This window comes from Octopus sinensis, linkage group LG23 (genome assembly GCF_006345805.1).
Source record: "Octopus sinensis linkage group LG23, ASM634580v1, whole genome shotgun sequence".
Classification (NCBI taxonomy): Eukaryota; Metazoa; Mollusca; class Cephalopoda; order Octopoda; family Octopodidae; genus Octopus; species Octopus sinensis.
Window position 1 is genome coordinate 25,562,461 of NC_043019.1, and position 10,000 is coordinate 25,572,460.

At 36.5% G+C, this 10,000-nt stretch overlaps 1 long non-coding RNA gene across 1 annotated transcript in view; it reads left to right on the forward strand.

Annotated features, from left to right (window-relative positions):
- The first annotated feature begins 981 nt into the window (after positions 1-981).
- The window catches only part of LOC118767592, a 10,299-nt gene continuing 1,280 nt past the window's right edge, over positions 982-10,000 (forward strand). The window contains exons 1-2 of the long non-coding RNA XR_005003513.1: positions 982-994; positions 9,131-9,135. This is a non-coding gene — a long non-coding RNA (uncharacterized LOC118767592). The remainder of the gene's footprint in view (positions 995-9,130; positions 9,136-10,000) is intronic.

Consider the following 10,000-nt stretch of genomic DNA (forward strand, 5'->3'; position numbering starts at 1 on the left):
TTAAAAGCTGTTACGACTGAGTGAGTGTCGTAACGTAAACTAAAAAAACAGTTGGAAATTGATCCGGACCTTTTTTCGAAGGTCATCACTGTCGACGAAAGCTGGTGTTACGGAACTTGCAAATGTGGAAGAGGTGAAGAAACAAACGACGGAGGCGTTAATAGGCATCACTTTGTGAGAGTTCCGGCAATGCTGCGAACTGGGGAAAACGCGTCTGGACCGATGCGCATTGCTTCAAATGGAGAATACTTCGAAGGGATAAAAGTGTAAATATGTAACTAAGTGAATAAAATAACATTTGAAAATTCTCTGCTATATATATATATGGTATATATTATATATGTGTTATATTTATATATATATTATATATATATATATATATATATTATATATTATATATATATATATATATATACTTATTATATAGATATATATAAATATATGTATATATATATATATATTATATATATATCTATAATATATATATATATATACCATATATATATATGCATACATATATATAAACATGAATGATATATATATATATATATATATATATGCACATATATATATATATGCATATATATATATGTATGTATGTATGTATATATAGTACATACATATATACATACATATATATGCATACAGATATACATATATATATACATATATATATAGATATGTATATATGTGCGGGCATTCCTTCTTTCTTTTCTTCTTGTTTCGTCTATTTTTTTTATATTAATAAATCTACAGATATTTGGCATCACAGTGAAAAGTAAATACCAAGGTTTCAGCCATAGTCTCTTTAGGTACAGTAAACAAAAAGGAACCAGAACAAAATGAGTTTAATATGACTGGTTTCAGTCTGTACTAACGTTTCATCAGTGATCGATTACTGATTCCTATTGAAGCAGAAAACATTAGCTTTTATTTGTTCGAATGCCTTTCAAGGTAATGCGACCGCCTCATCAGTGGAGCGTGGTGAAACTTTGTTGAAACGTTGGTTATATCAAGGTGGCTTGTAAGTATGATTTGCATGAATTAAATAAAACTCGAAATAAGTTTCATTTTAAAACCTGTTACACACACACACACGAACACGCACATACACACACACATGTGTGTGTGTGTGTGTGTGTATGTGTGTGTGTGTGTGTGTGTGTGTGTGATGTGCCGCAGACGTAGCTGTGTGGCCAGAAGCTTGCTTCCCAACCACATGGTTCCGGGTTCAGTCCCACTATGTCACAACTTGCGTAAATGTCTTCTTCTATAGCCTCGGACCGACTAAAATCTTGTCAGTAGATTTGCTAGACGGAAATTAATCACCTGTTCCCATATGATTATATGCTTCCACACCTTTGTTTTTACAATTACCATCTCTTTCTATTTGATAATCTGTACCACTAATAAGTGTGTACCGGCTGATGGCTGTCGATTTTGTATCCTCTCCACTTCTTATTTGTCATATATATATATAATATATATATATAGCTAATTGATAATATATATATATATATATATATATATATATAAACGGCAGTTTGTCTTGTGTGTGTTCTGTGTGTCTGTTAGGTTGTACCCTCACCCTGACCACGGCTTTCAACCGATTCTGATGAAACTTGACACACACATAGCCCAATGTCATACTTCAAAACAACGCAGGCGAAAATTTTGAAAAGTTCCCCCAGTTCTGAAAAAAATCGATAAATTCGACATGGGGTCGAGAATCAGAAACACAAACCACAGACTGTCTAGGGGACGCAACTCGACCTTTTTAACTAAAAAAAAAATTTACCATAATTTTTTTTCCATTTTTTGGCTATAACTCTCTAAAAATGCTTTATATAGTTATTTCCCTTACAAACCCGAGCAACGCCGGGCGATGCTGCTAGTATAATATTATATATATATGGGTGTATGTATCTATGTATGTATTATACACAAAACACACATATATGTGTGTGTTTGTATGTCTGCATATATATTATATATATTATATATATATATACTATATATATATATATATATATATAAATTTCTTACCACGTACTTATTGCAAATTTAATAATAATATACATACATATGTGTGTATGTGTATTATATACATACACGCATATATTTCTGTGTATACGCACATAATACTCTAGAGTAAATTTGTCCGTTCATGGTAGGTTGCATAATTTTTTCTGCTGGTTGGCGATCGAAATGGAACGTGAGAAAACAAATATTGAGAAACACGGATCTAATTGAACAAACCCAAAACTGGTGAATCTAAATGTACATAAGAGTGCATGAATTTGCATTTTAAATTAATTAATTAATTAATTAATTAATTTTTTAATAGAAATACGACACAGCGGTATGTAAAAAGAAAAAAATGTGATTGTTTACGAGTTATCGTATCTTAATAAGAGAAAAACTAGATTTTTAACACTCGAAGTACCAAGCGGTCATTTATGATCGGTTTTGCTTTTTACATTTTCATTTCTACAACTGTATTGAATGTATGATCATGAGCATCATTTTATATATATACTAGCAGTATCGCCCGGCGTTGCTCGGGTTTGTAACGGAAATAACTATATAAGCATTTTTAGAGAATTATAGCCAAAAAATAGCAAAAAAATGCATTAAAAATGGAAAGAAAATTATGGTAAATTTTTTTTTAAATCGTTGACTCATCGTAGACATTTTTAGAGAGTTACTTCCCTTATATAATAGCGAAAAAAAATGCATCGTAGACGCGCCCTAATACCCAGAAGGGCTCGATATGAATCACGACTATAAGATACTCGGTTTTGGTTAAACTGCACCGCAAAATGTGGGAGTAGTTAGGAATCTAAATCGAAGGGGACAGACACTCACACAACTACAGTTTTATATATAAAGATATATATATATGTGTGTATATATATATACTTTTTGTACGTATTTTTTTATAAATGCCGAAAGACTGTATTTCCAAAGCCTTGATTCACTGTATTAGCTTATATTTAAAATAAATTGTATTAAAATAAAGATTTTCCATGCCAGTCAAAAATGACCTCTGTTGTCCTTGTAGGAAGTATGAAATGTCGGTGCTTCTAAATGTTAAGTATGTGGGTGGATTACCAGGAAAGACAGTGCGGTCTCTTGAGGTAAAAAGTCTTATTATAAGGCAAACATTACATTGGTCGACGCCTTCTTTCAATTTTTCTTTCTTTTTCTTATCTTACTCTCTCTCACTCCCTTTTTCTCACACTTTCTCTCTTTTACCATTTTTATTCTCTCCTTCCATTGTTCTCCTCTCCACCTTCTTTGTTCTAACAAAGATCAGATGATTTTTGCCCTGAACCAGTAAATTAACTTTGTGGAATTAATTCTTAATTATTTTTCCATTTCCCTCACTTTCTTCGAGTCTCAAATCTTTAATTACCAATTATCTCTCCTTTTCCATAAGAGTTTCAAATAATTACCGATAACTTTGGAAGTTTGATTTTTTCCCCCTTTCAGAAAACGACAGATTCAAATCAATTAAGAAACGTTATATGTCATTCGGTTAATAGGTCATTAGATTTTTTTAGCTTATCTCTGAGATTTGTTTTACTATTCTCACTAACTAGCTAACTACCCAACAAGCAATCCAGCTAGCAACTGTCTTATTTACCTAGTTATCTACCGAGCTAGCAAGCCAGTACGGAAATGTCTTAACCTCCTAGCTTCCTACCAACAGACAACCCAGCAAGTAACTGTCTTATATATCTTGCTGCGCACAAGAAAACTCCGAACGAACCGTCCTTGTTTTTTCTTGTCCTTTTTTGTATCATTTAATTGTCTGGATATTTTGTTGTTGCCTGTTGCGTTCCTGTCCTATTTTTGTACATATATATATATATATATATATATGTGTGTGTGTGTGTGTGTGTGTGTGTGTGGAGGTGCAATGGCCTAGTGGTTAGGGCATCGGACTCGCGGTCGTAGGATCGCGGTTTCGATTCCCAGACCGGGCGTTGTGAGTGTTTATTGAGCGAAAACACCTAAAAGCTCCACGAGGCTCCGGCAGGGGGGGGGATCCTTGCTGTACTCTTTCACCACTCTTTCTCTCACTCTTTCTTCTGTTGACCTGCTCGCTTAGCCAGCGGGGTGGCGTCATTCGAAGGCTAAAACAATGCGAACGCATTGTGACCAGCCATGTGTAACTACATCTCATGGACTGGTCGGTCACGTGATCACGTGATGTATCCACAATTGTCCTTATACGATAAGTATATTTTTTCTCTAGCATTGATACGACTCTTAATCTGCGCTTGGCTTAGATTTCCCTTGGCGGGCTGGCCATATCGGAGCAATCTCAAGATTAATCAGCCGAAATTGCTAAGATGATCTGGTTCTTGACTGATGACTGAGGGCTTCGAATGTCCCGTCCTGTGGTTCTTGTGTCGTCTCTGTGGTGTTTTTCATGTTCTTGTCCATGTCTGTAATTATTTTTACTGTTGTACCTATATAATCGGCGGCTACGTATCCACAATTGTCCTTATACGATAAGTATATTTTTTCTCTAGCATTGATACGACTCTTAATCTGTCTCTTTCTCTCTCTCTCTCTCCTCCTCCTTTCCCCTTCCTTTCTTTCCCTCTCCATCCGTCTTCCCCCCCCTTCTACGTTTTTCTCTATCTCTCTCATCTCCAGCCCCCTCGATCTGTCTCTTTCTTCTCCTCCCTCGTCCACCTTCCTCTCTCTTTTCATCTGTCCCTTTCTCCTGTCTTTTGTTCTCTCACGTGACCGCTACCGCTGTTGAGCGCTCCTTTTCGTTTCAGCAGTCGCAGAAGCAACACGTATTTGTTCGTCTCCCCGCGGCCATTAGGCACAACTTCACAAGCCAGCCCCATACTCAACTCGTCCTGTCGAAAGACCCTTGTCCTACGTCCGGTTTTTGTTTTGTTGTTTATTTTTTATTTTTACCGTTATTGTTTTTACGTTTTTGTATTCTTATTGGTGTCACGTATTCTGTATTTTTGTTCGTGTACTTCGTTCGTTTTTCCGTCTCGTGTTGTATACATTCGAAGCTTTTCTTCCAGGGATCTAATGCGCTTGGCTTAGATTTCCCTTGGCGGGCTTGGACATATCGGAGCAATCTCAAGATTAATCAGCCGAATTGCTAAGATGATCTGGTTCTCTGACTGATGACTGAGGGCTTCGAATGTCCCGTCCTGTGGTTCTTGTGTCGTCTCTGTGGTGTTTCATGTTCTTGTCCATGTCTGTAATTATTTTTACTGTTTACCTATATATATATATCTATATATATATATATATATATATATATATATATATATATAAAAGAGTGAAAAAAACTACAGAAGGCTTGTGTTTATAAGGTTAAAGAATATATTTAAGTCGTTATCTTAGAAAAATGTTAGAAAATTTTGTCTATAGTAACATAGTTTTTTGGAGAAATAACTGGTTTCGTATATTCTTTTCAAAATTTCTCAAATTTCTTTACCTACATCGTGTCATGTCTTCGCTATGAAGTGAAGAGTTCCAGGCAGGGGAAGGTAATCAGGGATATATGTACATACACATACATACAATATATATATATATATATATATATATATATATATATATATATATTATATATATATATATATAATATATATATATATAATATATATATATATATATATATATATTATATATATAATATATATATATATATATATATGTGTGTGTGTGTGTGTGTGTTGTGGAGGTGCAATGGCCTAGTGGTTAGGGCATCGGACTCGCGGTCGTAGGATCGCGGTTTCGATTCCCACCGGCGTTGTGAGTGTTTATTGAGCGAAAACACCTAAAAGCTCCACGAGGCTCCGGCAGGGGGGGATCCTTGCTGTACTCTTTCCACCACTCTTTCTCTCACTCTTTCTTCTGTTGACCTGCTCGCTTAGCCAGCGGGGTGGCTCATTCGAAGGCTAAAACAATGCGAACGCATTGTGACCAGCGATGTGGTAACTACATCTCATGGACTGGTCGGTCGTGATCACGTGATGTATCCACAATTGTCCTTATACGATAAGTATATTTTGTCTCTAGCATTGATACGACTCTTAATCTGCGCTTGAGATTAAAAGTTTTTTAGCTGCTATTCTAATGAGTTCAGTATGCGGCAAAGTAATTTATTTTACTAAGCCCTTTTATATAATGTAATATTTGAATTCGCCTTGAATGGTCCCTTTGCATACTGAACACGTGGTGAAATTGATTAATAATTAATTAATTTTGCCCTTAATTGTTGAAATTATATATATATATATATATATATATATATATATACATGTACTTATGTATAAATGTATGTGTGCCAGTATTTATCTATATCCGATTGATGTTAGAGAATTAGACGAAAACAATACCCTAACAAAGTTTAACTTCTGTCGGATGATCCACTTGACCGATATTGGGAATCATCCCTACGCGATATCCAGTTGATTCATAGTAGGGCATAAACTGGATATAATAAACCGACGAATCCTTAAAAAGGTTGACGGCAGCAGACTCGTGATTGGTTGAATGCCAGACGCTAGACAGAAGCTAGAGGAAAACTTATGATTAGTTGGATATCTATTTGCGTCATATTACACTCGGGCTTAAGCCATAAATCACCAGAAAAACAATAATAGTGGATAACGCTGCCATTTTAAATCTTTTAGCGATAGGAAGTTACCACTAGCAACTTCCGCCTGTAGTAAAGAAAGATGACAGTGTATTAGCCGTAATAAGTGAAAGTTAAGAAAAAAGGTTAGGTACGACCAAACAAAGCAGCAAATTAAGATGACAAAGAAGAGAGATGACGGTGAGAATAGCTACGATTTTGAGAATCCAACAAAAATCGAATAATAAGCATTACAGAAATGGAATTTTATGTTGATTCTTTTCTTTTGCGTTAATTGTTCCTTTCAACCTTAAAGTAGAAAAATCCTGTCATTGTTACCTCTTGTCAACTGCTTGGCCAGGTTGGAGCGCTTGGCACCTAGAATGTCGTCAGGAGCTCACAGAACTCTACAAGTCGGGCAATATGATCGGTTGAAGTTCCACTTTAGCAATATTTAGAGAATTAGTGGCGGAAAAGTGTGACGACCTTTTCGGGAGACTTTGGGCGTCGACGAAAGTGTAATGGCTAATCTGTTTCGAAGGTCTTTCCGGTCAGGGATCACTATGGATAATTTCCAGATGCCTTTGGTCTGACAGTGCTACCGAGGGGCGATTCCAGTTCGAGATAAACTCTACAGGCACGGATGAGCTGTCAGATGGGTTTGTCCGAGGTGTGCACAGAGCGATGAAACCGATCTGCATGTGCACCCGTCCAGTGTCCAGGCACTGCTGACCTGTGACGTTATGTCGAAAGCTGCTGTCACGTGTGGGACGGATCCATCTGTTGGCCGTTCCATAGTCAGGATTGCCCCATCGATTTTTTTTATCGGGCAGGTAAGGTAGATTTCCTTTGCCTGGTGGCGAAAGAGGTTATCCGGTGGACGAGGCTGAAAGAAACGAAGACAGCGACATTCGTCTTTGGTAAAGCCGTCATTGACTTTTTCAAGTTCCACCTGAGAAAAAGAAAATGAGGGTGGAGAGTGAGGTGCTGTCATCGATTGAATTTATGAAAAGGTGGGTGAAAATTTCGAAAATGGTAAGAGTGGATGGTACTGCTCTGAGTGTAGACCTGTGATTCGGGGGAAAGGAATTAGAAAGGGTACTTGTGCAAGGCGGCGAGCTGGCAGAAACGTTAGCACGCCGGGCGAAATGCTTAGCGGTATTTCGTCTGCGTTACGTTGTTAGTTCAAATTCCGCCGAGATCGACTTTGCCTTTCATCCTTTCGGGGTCGATAAATTAAGTACCAGTTACGCACTGGGATCGATGTCTGTCCTTGTTTGTCCTCTCTGTGTTTAGCCCCTTGTGGGTAATAAAGAAATAGGTACTTGTGCAACGTATTCAGGGTGATCTTGGATTGTGGCGTTCCTCGATTATCCTCAGAGATCCTCTTGTACCAGGAGAAACCCATTACTATTACTTTCTTTCTCTTTCTTCTTCTTTATTAGTGCCGTATACTATGTCTGCGTCCCTTCTTTTAATGTGTATCGCGTACACTTTTCCTTTAACCATTTTCTTTTATCATTCAATTATTTATAAACCCCAACACTTTATGTCTGTCTTTGTATTGTCCTCCTCATCCTTCGCCATGATGGCAAACAAAAAGAAGTGCTTATTATTATTAGTATAAAAAGGTATTATAAAAGGACAAAGGGGCTCTCTACCCACCTTTTGACCAGGCTCCCGTGGCTTTTATGGGTTTTTCCACGAGTAACCTTTCGAAGCGCCTCCCCATATAGGGAGTTTCAACTGTTATATTTTCGTTGTTATCTCTGGAATTTTTACACGGTTTTTTGCAAACGGACAAAACCCTTTGTAACTTTCGTCCTGTGGTTTCTCCCTTTATGTTTTGATTAATTTTTGTCAGCCCTTGTGGCCAATAAACAAATTAATTATTATTATTATTGTTGTTGTTGTTGTTGTTGTTGTTGTTATTATTATTATTATTAATATCATCATCATCATCATCATCATCATCATTATTATTATTATTATTATTATTATTATTATTATTATTATTATTATTATTGTCATCGTCGTCGTCGTCGTCGTAACAATAGCATTTACTTGTCGCTGTGACTGATATTGCTACTAGGGTGAAAATCGGACGAAACTCCCTTGTGATATTTGTTCCACCCCATAGAGTTCTGTGCTCAAATCCTGCCGAGGTGACCGTTGACATTTTTTGACTGACATCTCCACAACTGACATCGATTTCATTGATTGTAACATACCCCCACCCCTTCTCAAATATCAATATTATTATTGCTGGCGTCGGTGTTTTTGTTTTTGTTAATCAGCAGCAGCAGCAGCAGCAGCCAGTAATACCAGCGTTGCAGATGAAACAACGTTGCCGTAGTAACGTTGCAGCAGCAGCAGCAACCGTAGAAGAACAGAGTAGTAGTAGTAGTAGCGGCAGTAGTCGTAGTAGCAGCAGCAGTAGTAGTTGCCCGGGTGGTGGTGGTGGTAGTAGTTGTAGCAATAGTGGTGGTAGGGTAGTAATAGTGATCGTGATAGTAATAGTGGTATAGTGTTAGTGGTGGTCGAGGTAGTAGTAGTAGTAGTAGTTGTAGTAGTAGTAGTAGTAGTAGTAGTAGATCTGTTATTAAAGTGACGTTAGTCGTTTTTTTGTGTGAGTCGTTTCAAAATTAAATTAAATTCCATTTACCTTTTGTATGTTAAGTTTAATTGAAATGTAATCAGCAGCAGGTGTGAACATTCACCTACATTCACCTGGCATGTTTGTGTATAGACGTGGAATGGCGCATACAGGTGGAAATACATACATGCATATATATGTACCCATATTATACCTTACATCATGTGTATATATACATACACACACACACACACACACACACACACATATATGTATATATAAAATCGATGAATGAACCGGAAGATGGATTTGGTATTAGTCTTTATTCAGTACAAATTACACATACACATCAAATATATTGTTTATATATTTATATATATGTATATACATATATTATATAATATATATATAATCTATGTATAATGTATGTATGTATTATGTTATATGTATATATATATAATATATATATATATATATATATATATATATATATATAATTATAATTGTAAGGGCTTATAAAAAATTTTCTAGCCTATATGCTGAGCAATAGACGCTAAGCGAGTGATTACTGTATATGTATGTATGTATGTATGCAGGTATGTATGTATATAGACACACACACACACACACACATACACACACACACACAGTAATCACTCGCTATATGGTGCTTCACCTATCGCGCCCTCAGTACATCGCAGATTTTTCTGGCTAATGTATGTAAATTTATGGGGCGGCGGCGAGCTGGCAGAAACGTTAGCACGCCGGGCGAAATG